The 21,828-nt window shown below is 41.0% G+C and overlaps 1 protein-coding gene across 11 annotated transcripts in view; it reads left to right on the top strand.

Moving 5' to 3' along the window:
- SGMS1 (sphingomyelin synthase 1) overlaps positions 1-21,828 on the top strand; it is a 279,503-nt gene that overhangs the window by 16,956 nt on the left and 240,719 nt on the right. For all 11 annotated transcript variants that reach the window (XM_014864351.3, XM_044754914.2, XM_070487761.1 and 8 more), the window contains exon 2: positions 14,038-14,133. The gene's annotated coding sequence lies outside the window, so the exon portion shown is untranslated. The remainder of the gene's footprint in view (positions 1-14,037; positions 14,134-21,828) is intronic.

The raw sequence follows: 21,828 nt of genomic DNA on the forward strand, positions 1-21,828 counted from the left end.
CCACCAGCATGTTGCCATGCTGATACCTCCATGATGATACAAGCATTGATCTCAGTCCAGTTCAAGGATGCCAGAAACAACATTTGAAGATTTCCAGTTGAAACCAAGGATCAAATTTTGGCCAAGTGTGGAAACTGAAGACAGCTTCGGTGGATCCTTAAATATACATTGAAATATATATTTTGTTCGTATAGGTTTAAAATATATTTCTAAGATGTGACTGAGAATGTTTCAAATCTATAATTTGCTTTAAAGAAGTACATCTTTTATTTATTTTAATTATAGTAAAACATACATAAAATTTACAATTTTGAGCATTTTTTAAAAATTTATTTTATTTTTTATTTTTTTTGAGGAAGATTAGCCCTGAGCTAACATTTGCCGCCAGTCCTCCTCTTTTTGCTCAGGAAGATTGCCCCTGAGCTAACATCCGTGCCTGTCTTCCTCTACTTTATATGTGTGACACCTACCACAGCATGGCATGCCAAGTGGTGTGTAGGTCTGCACCTGGGATCCAAACCGGCAAAGCTTAGGCTGCCAGAGCAGAGTGCAGACTTAACCGCCAGCCCTAATTTTGACCATTTTTTAATTGTGCATTTCAGTGGCATAAAGTACATTCACGTTGTTGTATATACTTTCTTGTGATCAGTTTTACTAGAGGACTGCCATATCCAGTTTGGTCAAGGAAATCTTCCCTCGCAGACACAAAAACACCCAAGTACTTTCAACAGTATTCAGCTGAAAGCTTTAGTATTTGCCTGAGATCAAGAGAGCAGTTTCACCAGTGAACTTGGCCGCAGCCTTGAGTGAGGCTTGTCAGGGCTCTGGCAAACAGCCTGCTGTTTTCGTATCTTTTGCTCTCATAGCTCTTGCCTGTCAGCACCAAACTCACCATCTGTGAGTTTACTGACAGCTTTGTAGGTTGTATTTTTATATTAAGGTCTGTTTTCTTGCTGTATGATCTTTGTTTTTGTTTAATCATTTTTTGGCATCTGTCTTATCTTTTTACTGATAGGTATGTATGTGAATTTGTAGAGTTGTGGAGTGGATTTGAAAAAGTCCTTGATTTAAATAGGTGACCTCTGAAACAACATAACATACATGTTTGATGCTCAGTCATGTAATTTATATATTTAGTCAGTCACTTTTGGCAATCAGTCAAATTTTCTACTTCAAAGAGTAACTGTAATAACTGGGTGAATACATTTTTTGGTTCAACATGCAAGCTATAATCAGAGATGCATCTCTGGGAAGAAGGATAATTGGAGTTCTTTTGTACCATTACCATTTGGAGTGTAGCTAACTAACCTGGCACTGCGTCAGGTATCTAGGCAAACAGTCGCCAGTTTACAGCTAAAGTCTGTTTACGTTATGCATTTGGTGACTGGCTGGCGGTGTGATTTCTGAGATGTAGGATCTGCTGTGCTGCAGCCCCCTCAGTCGTGGTTGTGGTTCTGCTTGGGCCGTAGAGGGATGGTGGTGAGACCGTGGCAGAGATGTAGGGCTCCTGCCTGTGTGTCCCCAGGTGGACCAGTGATAGCAAGTGATCTGTGTCTTTACTGCTGCTGGGAACGTTACGGGGAAGTAGGCCTTACTTTCAAGACTGTTTATACTCACAGCGTCTGTATCTTCCATCCTCTGCTGAGCCCCTTTTAATCTGAATCTTTCCCGGCCACTCCACTGAGATTGCTAATCTGACATGACTTCCTGACCCTGTGGCGTTGAAACCTTTTTCATTTTCCTTGTTGACTGTCTCGGAATGGAACATCCTCTTCCTTTCCTTTTCCGCTTTGGGTCTTTGAGGCCCTCTGTACTTCTGGTTCTCTTATCTTCCACTAGTTCCTTCTTTGACTCCTTCCCTGGCACCTCTACCTGATTTATACATGTAAATGTTCCCCAGGGTTCAGCCCTTAGCCCTGGTGACGAGCAGCCTGGCATGCGCAGGCTCATGTAAGGGGAGCCATCCCCTGTCTTTGAGGTGGGGTGGCGGGGAGATGAGGATCCGGCTGGTAGAGGGCTCTGATCATTTGGCTTTCACTCAAAAAGTTCCCTGCTGTCTTGGAATTGTGTCAGAACAGTTAGGCCTCTAAAACCTGCACCGTGTGGAGGAAGTGATGGAGAAAGGGCAGAGCCTTTTTTTTTGCACTGAAGCCTGTATTTTAGAAATAAACTCTAGGGCTCAGAAATATTGACGTATAGATTAAATCTGACCTTTCCCATTTCTGATCTGTACTTCACTGCCAGAATAGTTAATGTGACTCCCAATGGAATAAACAATGGCATGTATTTCAAGTTTTATGCTATTCTTAATTTCAGAAATTCAGTAAATAAGATCTCAACCTGCTCACATATGCTCTAGTTTATCCTGTTCCTCTGTCTACATATAGAAGACAAATTTTCTACAGTCTTCATGGTAACGAGCATTTAAAGATAAGTAGTGTTAGAAATGGACTTTAAGAATTCATTTTTTTCTCTCATAGGTTTGTTGCCAATTGCATCTTTAGGGTCCTTTCAAATGTTTTGGCTGTTCAGTTTAAAATAGTAATGCAGTATTTCTTTTATGACTGTAGAGGATTGTACAGTTTAGTTTTCTTTCCCACTCAGTTTTCTTTATTGCCTTGAGTTAACATTTGGAGGTACTGTTTCTGATACTGTGTAGCTCAAAACTGTAATTTCTTGTATTTTTTTTTAATTTACTGAACTGCCTGGTGGAGATTTTCTTTATCAGATTTCCTTATTTGTGGAACCAGAACTTTATGAAAAAATGAGAGAGGGACTATGAGATATTGGGAGATATACATCATGGTGTAATGAAAATAAAACCAAGGCTCTTGACTGTTGGCAGAAATGGGTTTGGGTGCCCTCTCTGCCAGTCACCTGCAATAGGATGCTGATCAAATTACTTGAGTTGTTTTAATTTTAATTTTCTCATCTGTAAAATGGGGATAATAATGCTCACCTTACAGGTTTGTTAGGGATCATGTGTGTAAATCCCTAGCACACTGTAGGTGTAGAGTAAGTGATAGTGGTATTACTAGGACTTTCCCTCTTGAGGCCAAAATATATTACAAAGTAGTTATGTTTTTCTGTTATTTTCTTTTATCATTTACCGTTACAGAGGATATGGAGGTAGAGATGAGGAAAGTCTAGACTGACTGAGAACCTCATTTTATTGTTTGATTGAATTCATATTGTCTAAATTTGTGCATTTCCATCTTTTCTCCCAATTGCTTTTGCAGTTGTGGAATATGATGTTAAAGAAATAGACTGCAATAAGTTTTTCTCTATCTAGAACTTTTGCAAATGAATCAGGCTGACTAGACAGTTCTTTCCCTAGGGCGTAGAGGCTTTACATTTATTTTTTCTCAATTTTAAATTTTTTATTATGAAACTATTAAACATTCAGAATAATATAGAGAGTGATATAATGAACATCTATACTTAGCTCCCCCTCTACCAGTTTTATTAAATATTTTGTGTGTTTGACATGTTTTGGTATATATATTGTTGTTATTATTTTTAAACAAACACCTCATCTCCACTGGACTGTATGTTCAGGGACTTTGCTGGCTGGTTCACTGCTCTCTCACGCCTAGGACAGTACTTGGTGAGTGGCAGTCTCCAGATAAACACTGTGTTTCCTTCTCCAGTCTCCAGTGGCCTACCCCTCCCTTCTCCCAGAGGTAACACTCTCACAGGTACTAAGCGATTGAGGAGGGAGAAGTATCATGCTAGGTTCAGCCAGTGATACAAATGTGAGTTAAATAAGAACTATCCTCACAGGCCTTTTTTTTTTTTTTTTTTTGGTGAGGAAGACTGGCCCTGAGCTAACATCTGTGCCAGTCTTCCTCTATTTTATATGTGGGACGCCACCACAGCATGGCTTGATGAGCAGTGTGTGATTGGCACCTGGGAGCCGAACCCACAAACCCTGAGCTGCTGAAGTGTAACCTGTGAACTTAACCACTATGCCTCTGGGCCAGCGCCCCTCAAAGAACTTTTAATGCCATGGTATAAGGTACGACACATGAATTCGGAAATAGCTCCTGTAGAGACTAGAACATTCTTCCTGCATTTGCAGGGCCACAGTGTGGCTGGTTATCAGAAGTAGCTGCTGGAATGAACTTTAAGAAGCAGAGCTGGGGCAGGGCTTTCTAGGTGGACAGAATGGTTGAGCCAGAGCTTAGCAGTGGGAACAGTGTTTCTAGTGATTGAAAATAGGTAGTTGAGGGTTGCCTGGACACTCTTATCACAAGGGAGTAGCAAGAGAAGAATAAAGTGGCCAGAGAACAAGACTGTTGAGCCCTTACTATATATAATGAACACTACTAGGCCCTTACGGGAGCAGTGTAGCATGCTACATAAAAAGCTGATATTCTGGAAGCAGGCCATCTGGGATTAAAGTTTAGTTCCCTCTTTTTCTGGCTTTGTGACCTGGGGTAAACCTCTTACCCTCTCTGATATGCGGCTCTTCTCACTTTGGCTACTAGGAAGTTAGGAGCATGGAATTGAGTTCTTGCCTAGACGTTCTGCTCTGTTTTAAGAGGTCCTCTTGCCTGTGGGAATTTGAAATAAGCAGCTAAATGATGATAAAAGCTAAGACTTTTTGGTTGAAGTCAGGTACATGGTGACACAGTACGAAGTGAACCCATCTTGCCCACCAGATCTGCACTTCTTCCTGTGCCTTGTGAAAAAGCTCATCTTCTCAGTCATCAAGACAGAGCAAGGGAGTCACCCACAGTTCCTTTTCCTTTACCCCTGTATCCTTCCAGTCGTCACAGCAAGGTCATTTTACTTCTTTCTTATCTCTTGCATTCATCTGTATCTTAAACCCTCATCACTTCCGCCTGGATTTCTTTCTAGCTGTCCCCTTTCTGCCCTGTCTTCATTCCATTCTCCTCCATCAGGGGCGTCGCCTTCCTAACTCAGCCAGCCGTCTGGACTGAGTTTTGCCCGCCCTGCCTCAGTGATTCCACTGTGCACGGTGGGTTGTGATGGGCAACTTAGCTCTTTCCAGAGTGAACATGCTTCAGAGCACAGCTTGTTTTGCGGGGAAAAAAAATCTTCTTCTTAGTGCCTAGCATGGTGTCTGACACATAAGAGGCTCTCAAAAAAGATTAGTGGAATGTAAATGGATAGGAAATTACTTTTTTATCTTCTCGAAACTAGGAGGACTGAAGCTACTGTCTGAAGCATTCCTTCTCGCCACCTTTCTCTCTGTATCCATTCCAGCATCTGCTCTACAGCCCAGCTGTGAGGGAAGAGAAGCATATGGTTGACTTGAAAGAGGCAGTTGGGATGTGATTGAATGTGTTTGAAATCTATTCATCCCTCTCCCCCCTACCAGAATAGCAGTAATGACACCTTGTATTTGTCTTTTTATTTGTATTCTCCTTAAGTGCCTCCACAGACATGATGTCATCCAGCGTGGGGCACCGGTAGCCTGAGTGCTAGATGGGAGCACATGATTATCCTCATTTTGTAGAGGCAGAAAGGGAGATAAGGAGTGAAGAAATTTGTCCCAAGTTAGTGAGTTGTTAGTGATGGAAGAGACCAGACTTTGAGCTGAAGTCGTCAGCTCTTTCTCCTCTTTCATAACCAGCAGGTTCTACAGATTGATGTTTTCACGTGTAATCATCAAAAAGGGAAATTGGCAGAAGAAGTGGTGCTGGAAGTTTTCTGTGTATTAACTTTGTCTGTGGGTGTACCTTTTCACTGTTAATTTCCCTAATCTTCCTTCAGTTCTGGTTAAGTGCTCAGAGTGGTATGTCTCACTGGGTTCATTGGGCTGCAATAGCTGAGGCCCGTTAAATGATGTTCTGGGGCCTGCTTTGGACAGAGATGAAGGAGTTGTCACACTTCACTTGGTCAGTTTGGGAATATTATTAACTTCAAGCCACTTTCCTGCTTCACAAACGAATAAGGTGACAACAATAAAATCTTAGCCCTTCTTAAGTTCTATTCTTTACATTCTGTTAAATCCTTTAAAAATGAAATGATTTCTTCTGTTCTAGAAGTCTGGAGTCTGCATAAACTTACGCAGGACAGGAAAATGGCTCACTGGCACTCAATAGTCATATTCTTAATTTCTAGGAATTTCTAAATTTTGAAGATTGCAGCCTCTGAAGTGGACTGTTGCAGGGAAACTGCACCTGCATGTTTTATTAAATTCTAGGCTCCTGACAGCAAAGATGACGGCAAAGTGAGGTTGAAAATGAGAGGACGGGAACAGTTAGGACATAGCTAGGATATACGCAGACAGCATGCAAGTTTGGATGGTTGTCTTTCTGTTCCTTTTTTTTGGCAGTCACTCACTCTATTGATCTCTGAAACATCTGTAGAGTTTTGTTGTTTTATCAGTCCTCGTTCTTCTTGACCCTTTTCAGCATTTGATCCCTGAGTTATTCCAGCCCCTCTGCCCTCTGCTCCTGTGAAACCTCTCTCTTCTGTTGGCCTCTGTTATGCCAGGAAGAGGTATTCTGAGTCTCCTGTCTTTTCCCTGCCCTTGGCTGCTTCCACCACTATTTGTCTACCATCCACACACATCAATGATTTTCACTTCATTTTGTTCCCTGATGGCATCTTTGCAGACGCATAGCTGTTTTTCCATATCTGGGTATTTCTACTTATTTGCCCTGCTGTCTTCCCAGAACTAATAGCTTAAAAACAAATTGACCTTAGAATGTTTGCAGTGAGAAAGGACCTTCAAGATCATTTGCTTCATTGTCTGATTTTAGCATTAGGTAAACTAAGGTTCAAGGAGATGGTGTGGCTTGTATAATTTCAGTCACCATTTGGTAGGAAATTAGGCTAGAAACCAAGGTTCTTGACCCTCTGCACCTCTCACAGCCTCTGTGTTGACTTCTCACACACTGGCTCTTCATCTTCTCCTGTACCATTATTCCCTGGGCAAGGAACTTTAGAGCCGTTTGACCCTCACATGTCACTTTCTTTCCCACAAATGAAAGGTCAAATATCCATTCACCAAGACCTACCAATTCTTCCTATGATTTAAAAATTTTATTCAGTAATTTTTAAAATTTACCAACAGTAAAATCCACTTTTTTGGAACATACAGTTCTGTGAGTTTTAACCCATGCATTGATTCATGTAACTACCACTAGAAACAGCATACAGACCAATCCCTCATCCCTCACCCTTCAAATTCCATGGTACCGCCTCCTTGTAGTCAAACCCTCCCCCATCTCTAACTCCTGGCAACCCTGATCTCTGTCATTAGGGGTTTGCCCTTTCCAGAATATCAAAGTGGGATTATTTAGACTATACTCTTTTGAGGCCAGCTTCTTTGATTTTGCATAATGCCTTTGAGATTCATCCATGTTGTTGTGTGTATCAATAATCTGTCCCTTTTTATTACTAAGCAGTATTCCACTGTATGGATATACCACAGTTTGTTTACCTATTCACCCACTGCATTCCCAGCAAGAGTGTGTAAGGGTCCTAGTTCTGCATCTTTGTCAGCATTTGGTATTGCTGTTTTAAAAATTTAGTCATTCTGATAGGTGTGTAGTGGTATCTTGTGATTTTAATTTGCATTTCCTTAATGATTAATGATGTTGAACATCTTTTCATGTGCTTATTTGCCGTTCTTCTCGCTGTTATGTATATGTATATCTGTATATCTTCTGCCCATTATGATGTTTGTTATACCCGTAGTCATTATCATAATCCTGTTCCAGGTGGTTGTTGTGCCTAGCTTTTTATATCAACACGGTTGCCCATGCACCACAGTATATTCCAGAGGTCAGGGCACTGAGCTAGGAACTTTGTATACCTAATCTCATTTTATCCTTACAAATCTTTGTGAGATGGGTAGTATTTTCTGTTTTTAGGGAGGAGAAATAAAGACCCTGTGTTCAGCAGATATTTATTGAGTCCCTAGCATATACTATAAGCAAGTTATTATATCCGTTTACTAGTTCTCTGACTTAGGGCAAGTCATTTACTCTCTGAGTTAATTTTTTTATCTTAAATAGGGATCTATATCATGATGTTTTCTCTCGGAGTTATTGAGTGAGGGTTGTAAAGAAGATTGTAGGAAACATGCTCAGCAGCAGGTCTGGCCGATGGTGTGTACTGAGAAAACACTAGCAACGGCTGCTTCTGTTGTTCTCTTCAAACACCTCATACTGTCCTGAGGCTGTTTCTGCCCCTCACTGGCTACCTCCATCTGGAAAATTGCCCCTTGGTGGGTCTCCTACTCCACTCTGGATCAAATATTAGAACCAATACAAGATTCAGCATTTTTCTTTTAAGAAACATGTTTCTCTGTTTCCTCGGTGTAGCTCACTCATGGATTGGCATCAGTTGGTCAAAAAAGATGGGATTGGACCAATTTTGCAAAGCAGACCTACAATGCTGCAGTTACTACTGCTCCCTTATCCCTCCGCAAAAGGCGAAAAGGACCAGTTACCCTGGAGATTGCTGGTAGCTAACCTAGGTGTTCTGTTCCTAAATTTACATTTCATACTTGAAATACCTAATCTTAGGCAATGCAAAAGGAGTCGTGCAGGGGGACTCTATTTCTCATAGCAGTGGTGTATGTAGTTTTGCTGGAATTTTTTTTTGTCATTTACTAGTCATTTAATCAAATTTTTTCTTCATTGGCCAGATAATTTGGGATGATTTCCAGGAAACTAGAAATACTTTTGAAGAGATGTTGCTGTTTGAAATGAGAGTTTAAGATTTTCTAAAGTCAGTAACACAAAAGTTAAAAGAGCCAAATATTTTACTTTGAGTCCATTCCAGCTCCAGTGTTTATGTAAAGAAAGTCTGACTTTTACTGATATCATAAAGGTTTGATCTAGTTGGCAACGTTGTTCTGTTTACGGTAGGATGGAAAGAGGAAATCATAGTAGTAAAAAAAAAAAAATCATGGTACAAAGATGGCTTTTTACAAATTGTCAAGTCTTCTCTTCTGGACTCTGAGGCTTCGTATATGGAAGCCGGTGTGTGGTTACAGAGGGCTCCCTGGTTTTTCCTGTTTTAGGAAAGCTAGAGCATGTCCTCACTTAATCCTTCAATTGTTAACCATGAATCTGGTGCCTACCATGTGCCAGGTCCATTTTCTGTATTAGTCTCTTTAATCCTCACAGCAACCCTTTGAAATTAAAGGTAGCCCCATTTTACAGATGAAAACACTGTGTGGAGAGGCTGTTTGACCTACCCAGTGTAAACTCAGAAGGAGGTGGTGTTGAGCCCTGGTTTTCTGACTGCCTGCTGCTCTTATTGGCGCCCCCTCCACCACAGTCTGCCTGTCATGGAGGCAGGACAGCTGCTCCCCACTGCTCACCAAGAAGGCCAGCACACCGTCTCCCAACGTGGCATCTGTTTTCTTCCTGGGGGCTGTTTTGGACCTAAGGTCAGCGCTTGACTACCACAAACTCTGGGATTGGGCAGTTTTATTTTGTCCAGAAGGCCCATTATAGAAAGAACATGAACTTAGAAGTCAAAGATAACGTTCAGGTGGTGTCTCCACCATTTTATTTTGTTGCCTATGTGATTTTTGGCCAAATTACTTAAACTCCCAGAGGCTATTTCAGCAATAAAATGGGAGTAACGCATGCCCGGAGAGATGACGGGAGGATTAGAATTAACGCAATAGAGCACTTAGCATGACACATTGCAGGAACTTAGTAACCCGTAGATACTATTATTGTTACTACTGGGGGGTCTTCTAGCTGGTCTTGGGGGACTGAAGAAGCTGCTAGAGTAGTGGTTAAGAATATGGATTCTGGGGTAAACCACTTGGGTCCAAATCCCTGTTCTACCACTTAGCCCTTGTGTGACTGTGCACAACTTAATTGCTTTCTGTGCCTTAATTTCCTCCGTCTGTAAAATAGGTATGGTAATAGTTCCCACCTCATAGGGATAAACAGCTGTAAAGAGGCAAATAAGAACTGTCAGGAGGGTGAGTTGGAATGACCTCATTTTGGTCATCTGGTGCCATTGTTTCTTTCAGTGACATGATCTGAGCCTCCTTGAAATTTACGGTAACATTTCTTCTTCCTGCTCACATTGAAAGAATTTCAATGCCAACAGAAATGTTCAGTATCATGTTTTTACTAGAAATATGGATTAAATTATCATAAAAATTACTGTTGTCTCCTAAGAAATGGAATTAATTAATCTAAAAAGGACATCTTTTTGTATAGAGAATACCTAAGTATTTTTTGTAGAATTACTACACGTAAAATTAGGTATAGTAAATAACAGTCTCATCTTATAGGTGAAAATATAAAAAACATAACCAGCTCTCTGTTTAAGAAAAAAACAAACCAAAGCACTGTTTCACTGAAATGATTTGACTCTCCTGCTTGAATCTTGAATTTGGCTGGGGTGCATTTAACTTAATTTTTTCCCCCTTCAAGATGACAGCAATAAGATGGGAGTGTAGATGTGAGTCCATCAGGGGGAAAACTGTCTGTGAACTTAACATAGGTCTAGAAATCCCGTTTGACTTCCGCCTGTGGGCAGTGTGTGGTGCTGACTGAGTCGCCATTGTTGTTCTGCAGTCTGTCCTGACGTCCTGTGACTAACGTGGCCCAGCTGTCTGGGTCACTACTTTGGGGTACTATTTATTTGCAGTAGTGATGCCAAAATAGGAAAAGCTTTTCCTTTCGTTGGTTGAAAGCTTTGCTGGTAATTAGCAAAACAAGCATGCCTCTTTTTTTGGAGAGAGACTGGAAAGGCGGCTAAAGAGTCAATTGTACACAAGCACTTTGGGAAACAATTTGGCATTACTTAGAAGAGTGGAACACGTGCAATCCCAAAGCCCAGCTCTCCTCTCCCAGGTATATACTCTGGAGAAACTCTTGCTGTGTGCACCAGAGGACGAGGACTAGTATGTAAATGACAGTATTATTCATAATAGCAAAAACTGAAAAATCCCCAGATGATCCTCAGCAGGAAAATAGAGCCCTAAATTGTGGGTATGTTCACACAATGAGAACTATATAGTGGTGAAGAATCAACTATAGCCACGTGAGTCACAGAGATGACTCTCAAAATCAATCTTAAGAGGGAAGTCTTAGCATATAACACTCTGGTTTCATTTATATTAGGCTTGAAACCAGGTAAAATGCAGCAACATTGAAATACATATGGGGTAAAACCATAAAGAGGAGCAAAGGAATGATTCACTCACGGTTGAGGCTAGTGGTTACCTGTGGGTGGCAGTGGGGAATGGAGGGGAGAGGTTATCAGGAAGGGGCATATCGGTCTTCCACAAAACCCAAAAAACAAGAAACACAAAAAAACCCCCCCAAAACCAAAAAAACAAAAACACAGCACCACCACTGAGTATTAGGTATATGGAATTTATTTTCTTATTCTTTAAGCTGACATATGTTATTGTATCAATTATCACTGCATAACAAGTTACCTCAAAGGTTAGCAGCCTAAAACACTGATAAACATTATCTCTCACGTTTTCTGTGTTGGTCCGGAAATTAGGAGCAGCTTAGCTGGGTGGTTCCAACCTGGGATCTCTCGTGGAGTTGCAGTCAAGATGTCAACTGAAGCAGCCGTCATCTGAAGGCTGGACTGGTCTGGAGGATCTGCTTCGAGAGGCTTACTCACCTGGCTTTTCCGGAGGCCTCAGGTCCTCACCATGTGGCCCTCTCTCTAGAGCAGCTTGAGTGTCCTCGTGACCTGGCAGTCAGCTTCCCTGCCAAGACAGAGTGAAAGGGAAGCTGCTTTTTTGACCTGGCCTTTGAAGTCACACTCCGTCATTTTCCCAATATTGTCTTGGTTATAAATGCCAGCCTTACTCAGTGTGGCAGGGGGCTACACAAAAGCATGAATACCATGAGGCACGGATCACTGGGGGCCATTTTGGAGGCTGGCTACCATGGTTATATACTTTTTAATATAATATACTTCGTAATAACAAGTTGTTAGAGATAAGCTAAACTGGTAAGCTTATTTTCTTTAGTAATGATGCAGACGTCCATTTAAATGAGAATTACTGTAAATGCTGAATGTGTTACCAATCAGTATGGGGTTGAAGAAATGTCACTGGTGTAAACAGAGTAACTGAGTGGCAGGAGCCTGCCTCACAGGAATGTCCATGGGGCGGGAGCAGGGGGCAGTGAGGAGAGGAACTTCAGTGCTACTTATGTCAGGGTGTGTGGTGTAGAGAAGGGATCCTGTGTGCCTAGACTTCATTCTACCTGTACTTAGATCTAGCACAAATCTGAGACTCCTGAATTTGAAGAGAATTCTCCAGAGCAAGGGCCATTGGTAGCTTCCTGGGCTCACTGTGATATTAAAATCCCTGCTAGCTTGACACATTCCCTCCAAGACCACCTTTAATGGAAAAGGAGAGAGAGTCCACCCCACATGGCCTTCCCCTACATGTAAAGATGTAGCTAGAAATGAACTAGGCAAGTAAGGGTAGGAGTTCCAGCTTAAAAATTCATGCAGCAGTTGCATTCTACTCCATAATGCACATTTGTTTTAATGTTAACAACTTTTACATTACCGATTCATTTGCTTCTCCTCCCCTCACCAAACTCTTGGAGTAAAGTTGATGTTTCCAAAGGTACATCATGTTTTTTTCCTTGGTTTTATGTAGCTCTTGGCAGAACTTCTTGGTGAGTATTCCTGGGGTCCAAGCGCACCGATTTGTGAGGCACTGAGTCACATCCTGTCTCCTTTGTGGGTTGCAACGCCTTGTGAACAGGTGTTCCAACCCCCAGGTGAGGAAGCAGCTTGGAGAAGTTCTCTTGATTTTTAACCAAGCTAAGGAGTAGAGGAGATAGGACTGAAAGCCAGGTGCAGTGGAACCCTGGCTAGCTTTCCTCAGGCCTTTGTACCCCAGCACTGTCACACGTTAGACGTCGACACCTCTGCACATTTGTGTGTGCAGAACTTTGTTGATCAGCCGATGAAGGGCCACTTTAGGCCATCATATAGGGACACTACGTTCTTCCCAGTTGTGTTTTGGCTGCTGCTTCCATCTTTATTGGTGGAACAGTGTCTGTGCCATTATATTCTGTTGTATTTTGCATTTTATAAAAATGAATGGAAGATCCCCAACAGCAAGTAAAAATTGCCTTACTAAAAGTAATTGTAGTAATGGGTAGTCATAATTATAGTATTAATGGTACTATTAAGAATGATTGTTAATATACTCTCTCAGGAAACAAACTGCAGCACGCACCCCCAGCCCTCCCAATGGCATGTGAATGTGTTGTTTGGCCATTTGGCTTTGAGGTTGGTTTTCAAGAGAACATCATGTTGGGGGGCATGGGGACCACCTGTATGGTGAGACAAGCCCTGAGCTTGGGGTCAGAAGACCTAAGTAGGAGTTTATCCCTGGTGTTTTCTGATTGAATGTCCTTGTCATGCATCATCTCTGACACTTAGCTGCCTCCTCTGGAAAATGGAATCAGTAAATTCTGCTAACCTCCCAGGGCTGTGGGGATTATCAAATGTAATAGATGATGCCAAAATGTAAGGTGCGGTGGAGGCATTATGAAGATGACTTGCAGGCCACAGTGCCGCTGTGCCCTATAGCATGTGTTGTAGTTAAGAATAGTAGTAGATCGGGTCTGAATACCTTTGCCTGCAAGGACTCCAGGAGGATCTGCAGTTCTGGTGTGGTTCTAAGAGTGTACATGCATGCCTTCTTAGTGTGGTCTCAGAAATCCAAAGTCAGTGAAGCTCAGGCCCTTGAAGCTTCAGTTTTTATTGAGTGGAAGTTTGGGCTACAACACTACCCTGAAATTGATGTGAGTTAAAAGAAACTCACTGAGGAATTCCTTTGTTCCAGAAGTTCCTAGTGTGGGTGAGGCTAACGGTCGTTCCTCACATTCAGTGTGTGGTGGGATCATTTTTTTCTCTTTTCGTTTTTCTCCCTGCTTAAAAAACAAAAAGAGCAGTATTTTAATCTAGAGGCTTGTCATATATATATATATATATAGACACACACACATACATTTTCTCAACTGAAATAGCATTAACTTAATAAAAATTCTTGGTGATAACATGTTGTTTTGCTTATTCTTGCAGGGTGAGGGCAGCATGAACGATCCCTGAATGTTCCTTTGGGTATATTTAGCCGCTCGTTTTTGATTAGGAGAGAGAAGACGGCCATCCACTGGAAAGGTAAGTAAAGACTTCTGTGTGGCTTGTTATTATGAAAATTTTCAACCATACTGAAGAGTTAAAAGAAAGTACAGTGAGTTCCTGTGTATCCACTCCCTACATTTAGCAGTCATTAGCATTTTGCCACATTGTGTGTGTGTAGGTTTGTACACTTTTCTCCTGAAATGGGAAAATAAGTTGCAGACACCATGACCTTTTATCCTAAGTTCTTGAGGATGCAGCTCCTAAAAATAAGGATTTTCTCCACTGAGCAGCATTTTAGAAGATTCATAAACTATGTGACATAGAATCATTTAATTAAACAGTTGTAATTTCCTGTTAAAAGGTGTAATTTTGAACTTCTGCTCCCTTGATAGCTAATATAAATAAAGTCAGATTTAAAAAAATCTTTAAACAGTGATTTATTTAATGGACAGCTATGCGATATGAATTTGTTTGATATGAGAAACTTTGAAATATAAAGCAGTGGGATTTGCACTGTACATGTACCCTGTATAAGAGAGGATTACTGTGCTTTCTTCGTTCCTCATGGTCTGCCCATCTGCCCCACTGTGGCTGATGTGTATTGTTAGATCACTGGATCTGATTACGACTCTTGCCTTCTTCCTGATCAGCGTTCATGAATAGACTAGTCTCTATGACCTAATGGAATTAAAGGGCTTCATTGATTTTTTTAACCTGAACTTACAGGAGAATGTGAAAAGACTACGAGTGGTAATGTCAAGTTGAGGTCACTATGTTAAAATCAACAATCAGGAGATTCAGAATGGTTTCCTGAACCGTTGATTACCTGAATTGAAACTACATAAAATCTTCAAGTGTCTTCAGCTGTGAGGATCGTTGTAGATTGTTACACGTTGTAGCCAATTACCCAATTGATTCTTACAGCACTGTGGTTGTTGCAGGGTGGCTGTCACCTGTTCTACATTCTAATCTCAGTTACGTTTTATTTACAGTACGTTCCTCAAGTGGTCCCTGAGTGTCTAAGCATTTCTTCATAGATGTTTATGAACTGGAGTTCCCATTTAGAGCGTTATTTTAAAAGAAGTCTATTTAAGTGAGCCTTTAGGGCAGCAGAGCCTTCTTGTATTCTCGTTTTTGATTTAGAACAAAAAGTTAGTGATGGCAGCAAAATTTCTTTAAAAGACAATGACATTTTGAAGGAGTTGTGACTGGAATTATAGGTAGTTTAGAATGATCTAGTTTGCTTTTTTGCTCTTCGGCCTCTGTCTGGCTGTGCTTTGAGAAGAAGAGGAGGGGTGGGTGGGACTCTACAGGAGGCAAAAAGGCTTTGAAGGATGGACGAAGGGAAGGCCTCTGGGGCCCCTTATGGGGCCTTCATGTGGCTCCCTGGCCCAGGACCACTTAGATATGGGGTAATTTTTTTTTTTTTTTTTTTAAAGATTTTATTTTTTCCTTTTTCTCCCCAAAGCCCCCCGGTACATAGTTGTGTATTCTTCATTGTGGTTCCTCTAGTTGTGGCATGTGGGACGCTGCCTCAGCGTGGTCTGACGAGCAGTGCCATGTCCGCGCCTAGGATTCGAACCGACGAAACACTGGGCCGCCTGCAGCGGAGCACGCGAACTTAACCACTCGGCCACGGGGCCAGCCCCAGATATGGGGTAATTTTTAAAAATTTTCTATTGAAATAGACCATACATACAGAAAATACTCATTTTAAGCGTACAGCTAAATATAGTTTCACAAACTGAACACACCCATGTAACCAGCACCGAGATCAAGAAACAGAACATTACCCCCACAGCCTCATGTCTCCTTCTAGATGCTAGACACCACTTCGCGCCCTGGGTAACTATTCTCTTGATCTCTGGCACATAAATTAGTTTTGCCTGTTTTTCTGTGTGTGTGCGTGTGTGATATAGCGTGCAGATTGTACTCTTTTGTGTCTGGCTTTTCTCATTCAACAGTGTATTAGAGAGATTCCTCCATGTTATTGAATATGGTTACAGATTGCTCATTTTCATTGCTGTAGAGCATTCCATTGAATGAGAATACAACAGTTCATTCTACTACATGTAGGTAATTTTTTGAGGTTCCCCCATGCAGGCCACCCTGTGGCAGAAATGAAGATTACACAAGGTTTTATTCTCACTGTGATTACGGCTGAGACAGTCCCAGGTTGTCCAAACTCTGCCCAGCTTCTGCTGTGATGTGAAGGAGGAATCCAGACAGCAGATAGAAGATTGAGACACAGTTGGGTGATATGTCTGTGGTGTTTCAGTTCCGTAATGATTCCTGCTGCTTTCCCTGTGACTCACGATGTCCCTTTTCACTTTGTTCCCTGCTGACACATGTTTTCTACATCCTCTTTGCCATTGTTACTCTCTCTACAGCCCCTCCCAAGAGACTGTGCAGAATAATCAAACAACAGTTAATCGATGAATATTTAAAGTTTATTAGGTGTTGTTATTAGGTATTAGATGAAAGGCAAAGAATTGAAAGTCATGGGCTTACTCTCGAGGAGCCTATGTTGTGGTTACGGATTCTGTGTTACCTGTGGGTACGGATATGGGCCACATCCCTGGAAACCAGTTGTACTGGAGAATCCAGGATGTAAATTAAATGGCTTTCATGGGCCAGGCTAGTAATAACATGACTGAAATTAGTGAGGGGTTCTTCAGTAAGAAGTGATGGGAACTGTGGAGAATGAGTATATATGCCTCTTTTTGACCTAACAAAACATGTCTGGCTGAATTTAGCAAGTCCACCGATTTCCAACTGTTAGGGAATAGAGTGGTCATTATAAGATAGTGGTTTCCATGGGATTTGGATGTTTTTGTAGCTGAATTCTGTTTTTGTAAATAAAGTTTTTTTTTTTTAAGGTTGGCACCTGAGCTAACATCTCTTGCCAATCTTTTTCTTTTTTTCCTCTTCTCCCCAAAGACTTGCAGTACATAGTTGTATATTCTAATTGTAGGTCCTTCTGGTTGTGCGATGTGGGATGCCACCTCAGCATGGCCTGATGAGCCATGTCTATGCCCAGGATCCGAACTGGTGAAACCCTGGGCCACTGAAGCGGAGTGCATGAACTTAACAACTTGGCCACAGGGCCAGCCCCTGATAAAGTTTTATTTAAACACAATCATGCTCATTTGTTTATGTATTGTCTGTCACCATTTTTGGGTTATAGCAGCAGAGTTGAACAGTTGTAAAAGAGACCAGTGTTGAGTAGTTGTGACAGTGACCATACGGCCCACAAAGCATAAAATATTTACCATCTGGCCCTTTACAAGAAAGTTTGCCAACTCGTGCTTTACTTCATAAATGCAAGGACGTAATACAGGTATATCTCATTTTATTGTCTTTCAAGATAGTGTGTTTTTTGCAAATTGAAGTTTGGTGGCAACCCTGCATCGAGCAACTCTGTTGGTGCCATTGTTTCAAGAGCATTTGCTTACTTCATGTGTCTGTGTCACATTTTTGTAATTTTCACAATATTTCAAGGTTTTCATTATTGTTATCTTTGTTATAATGATCTGTGGTCAATGATCTTTGGTGTTACTATTGAATTGTTTTAGGGTGCCACGAAATGCACCCATGTAAGATGGTGAACTTAATTTATAAATGTGTGTATTCTGACTGCTCTACTCACTGTTCCCTGATTCTCTCCCTCTCCTTGGGCCTCCCTATTCCTTGAGATACAACAATATTGAAATTAGGCCAACTGGTAACCCTACAATGGCCTCTAAGTGTTCAAGTGAGAACAGTTGCACATCTCTCACTTTAAATCAAAAGCTAGAAATGGTTAAGTTTAGCGAGGAAGGCGTGTTGAAAGCCGACACAGGCTGAAAGTTAGGCCTCTTGCTCCAAATGGTTAGCTAAGTTGTGAATGCAAAGGAAAAGTTCTTGAAGGAAGTTAAAAGTGTTACTCCGGGAAACACATGAATAATGTGAAAGTGAAACAGCCTTGTTGCTGATGTGGAGAGAGTTTTAGTGGTCTGGATAGAGGATTCAGCCAGCCACGACATTCCCTTAAGCCAAAGCCTAATCCAGAGCAAGGCCCTGACTCTCTTCAATTCTCTGAAGGCTGAGAGAGGGGAAGAAGCTGCAGATGAAAAGTTTGAAGCTAGCAGAGGTTGGTTCATGAGGTTTAAGGAAAGAAGCCGTCTCCATAACATAAAAGTGCAAGGTGAAGCACCAAGTGCTGAGGTAGAAGCTGCAGCAAGTTATCCAGAAGATCTGGCTGGGATAGTTAATGAAGGAGGCTACACTGAACAATAGATTTTCAATGTAGCTGAAACAGCCTTCCATTGGAAGAATATGCCATCTAGGACTTTCATAGCTAGAGAGGAGAAGTCACTGCCAGGCTTCAGAGAATGAAAGGACAGGCTGACTCTTGTTAGGGGCTCATGCCACTGTTAACTTTAAGTTGAAGCCAATGCTCATTTACCATCCTGAAAATCCTAGAGCCCTTAAGAATTACACTACTCCTGCCTGTGCTCTATAAATGGAACAACAGAGTGTGGATGACACCACATCTGTTTACAACATGGTTTAGTGAATATTTTAAGCCCAATACTGAGACCTGCTGCTCAGAAAAAAAGACTTCTTTCAAAATATTACTGCTTATTTACACCTGGTCACCCAAGAGCTGTGATGGAGATGTACAACAAGGTTAATGTTTTTGTGCCTCCTAACACAACATCCATTCCACAGCCTATGGATTAAGGATTAATTTTGACTTTCAAGTCTTATGACTTAAGAAATACATTTTGTAAGGCTATAGCTGCCATAGATGGTGATTCTTCTGATGGATCTGGGCAAAGTAAATTGAAAACTTTTTGGAAGGGATCCACCATTTTAGATACCATTAAGACATTTATGATTCATGGGAAGAGGTGAAAATATCAACATTAACAGGAGTTTGGAAGAAATTGATTCCTGTCCTCATGGATGACTTTGAGGAGTTCAAGCTTCAGTGGAGGAAGTAACTGCAGATGTGGTAGAAATAGCAAGAGAACTAGAATTAGAAGTGGGGCCTAAAGATGTGACTGAATTGCTACAATCTCATGATAAAACTTTAACTGATGAGGAGTTGCTTCTTATGAATGAGTAAAGAAAGTGATTTTTTGAGATGGAATCTACTCCTGGGGAAGATGCTGTGAAGATTGTTGAAATGACAACAAATGATTTAGACTATCACATAAACTTAGTTGAAAAGCAGCAGTAGGTTTGAGAGGATTGACTCTGATTTTGAAAGAAGTTCTACTGTGGGTAAAATGCTATCAAACACCATTGCATGCTACTGAAAAATTGTTTGTGAAAGGAAGAGTCAGTGGGTGTGGCAGACTGCATTATTGTCTTATTTTGAGAAATTCCCACAGCTGCCCCAACCTTTAGCAACCACCACCCCTAATCAGTCAGCAGCCATCAACAGCGAGTCAAAAGATTATGACTCGTTGAAGGCTCAGGTCATGGTTAGCATATTTTAGGAATAAAGTATTTTATTAAAGTATGTACATTGCTTTTTTAGACATAATGCTATTGCACACTTAATAGGCTACTGTATAGTGTAGGCATAAGTTGTATATGCACCGGGAGACCAAAAAATTCGTGTGACTTGCTTTATTGCGATATTCGCTTTATTGTGGTGGTCTGGACCTGAACCCTCAGTGTCTCCAAGATATGCCTGTAATAATCACCTCTGTAGTCATAAAATTAGTGTTGATGCCTTTATTTACTCATTTGTCCAACAAATATTTACAGTGTCTATTGTATGTCAGGCATAAAACAGTCATAGTCAGATGTGGTTCTTGCCCTTGTTTGATTTACAGGAGGCTCCTGTGAACTTGAAGTTCCATTCTAAGGTTGTGCTTTCTATAAATCAAAACAAAAGTGTAATATGGAACTAGAATTGCCATATCTTTCGTTTAAAACTAATACATTGGCTATATGTATTAATTTTATAAATTTGGCGAACACTTATTCTACATAATCTAATGGTTACTTTAGTTATAAGGAGGATTATGAGGGTGATGTGCATAGAAATGATCATGGGTTTAAAAGTCCTAATTGTGTGCATGTGGTAACACCAGACTGTTTGAAGGCAGCATGTTCTGGATAGGGCCGTGAGCTTTGAAGTACTTAGCACAGCAAGCCGGGCAGACCTCCACTTGTGTGCTGCTTTAGTGATAATAAACCTAGACAGAAAGAACATCACACGGAGGTAATAAAGTTTGGAGTGTAGTGTAATGAATTAATCTATCTCTGTTGGTGTGCTGATTCCAGGTTGTAAAAGTTTGTTTCTTCTTAATAGGAGGCTAAAGAGAGCATTGTAATGAACATAGAAAATATTTCTTATATTTCTCTAAGGAACTTGAGGCTGGTTTTTAACATCGTTTTGAGTCGATTAGCATTTTCGTGCATGCTCATCTGTGTTGTATGAGTGGACACTTGGGGACTGTGCATGACTGCTCTCTCGCTACCCCCAGCCTAGTCTCAGACAGATAAAAAGGAAATGAGTCCGCTCATATCAATAAGCCACCATAAGCCATGATGGCTGCGTTGCCTTCTTCCAGCCCGAGAGGTCTTTTAGGAAGTGAGATTGGATGTTTGTTTGGAAGTTGTAGTTATAGTTATTTAACTGTATGTGATAATTTGAGGATGGGAAAATGCATGAAGCCTTGGTAATGTTTACACATTGCCTTGGGAACCTTTGGACATCAGATGGAATGCAGTTTGCCACCTTTTGAGGCAGTGATCTGGGTGACCAACAGGGACCATGAGTCCTCTGAAATCTGAGACTCTTGTGAGGATTTGTCTGAAGGGACCACTGAGAAGGAAAGCTGGATGGCGCAATGAGTAGTTTAATGAATGTGATTGAAACTCCATACTGGTTGGTTTTGTTGCCAAAATTAATAAATAAACTTAAGCTGTAGTTTCTCTTCTTTATGAGGAAGAAATGATATATATCCATTCATATCTTCTGCTTCTTGGGTTAAAATGTTTTTAAAAATCATATTCTATTCTTCATCTTAGTAATTTTTTATAGTGGTTTGGATTTAGAGGTAAATGAAAATTGAAAATTGAGAAGATTGGGAGAAAATAAACATCACGGTTTTTTCCTTACAGAGCTGGAAACTGCAGGCTTAACTGCTTTGGTTAAAAATAAAGTTTTATGAAACAGATTTGATGATAGGCCAGATCTCTTGATCTTTGGCATTAGAAAAACTAGATCTTCTGTTCTACTTAATATGGAGTTCTTTTTGTCAAGAACTCCAGCCTCAGGAGTGTTTAATTTGTCAAGGCTGGTTAATAAAAATTTACTTTCTCAGTCTCTCAAGTTTTATTTTCAGAGAGGAGAAGGTACTGAAGTGCAGATGAATATAGCTTGATGGAATGAAATGTGTTGTAGGAAGAATATCAGGATGATTCTCTTGGTTGCAAGTGATAGAAAACTCAATTCAAACTATCTTAAGTGAAAAAACTTATTGGCTCAGGTAATTGAAAGTCTGGAGATGGATCTGACTTCAGGAAGAGTTTGATTGGGAATCCAAAGGGTATCATGAGGATCCTTCTTGGCTGCGTATTCTTTGGCTACAAATGGAGACCTCCAGCAGCTTCAGGCTCACATCATTACAGTGATCAACCAAGATACTGCACAAACAACATTCCTGGCCCTGTGCCTAGAGCTGGACCAGTCACAGTGGCCAGGGTTTGTCCTGATTGGATTTC

The sequence above is a fragment of the Equus asinus genome, chromosome 2, assembly GCF_041296235.1.
Source record: "Equus asinus isolate D_3611 breed Donkey chromosome 2, EquAss-T2T_v2, whole genome shotgun sequence".
In the NCBI taxonomy this organism is placed as follows: Eukaryota; Metazoa; Chordata; class Mammalia; order Perissodactyla; family Equidae; genus Equus; species Equus asinus.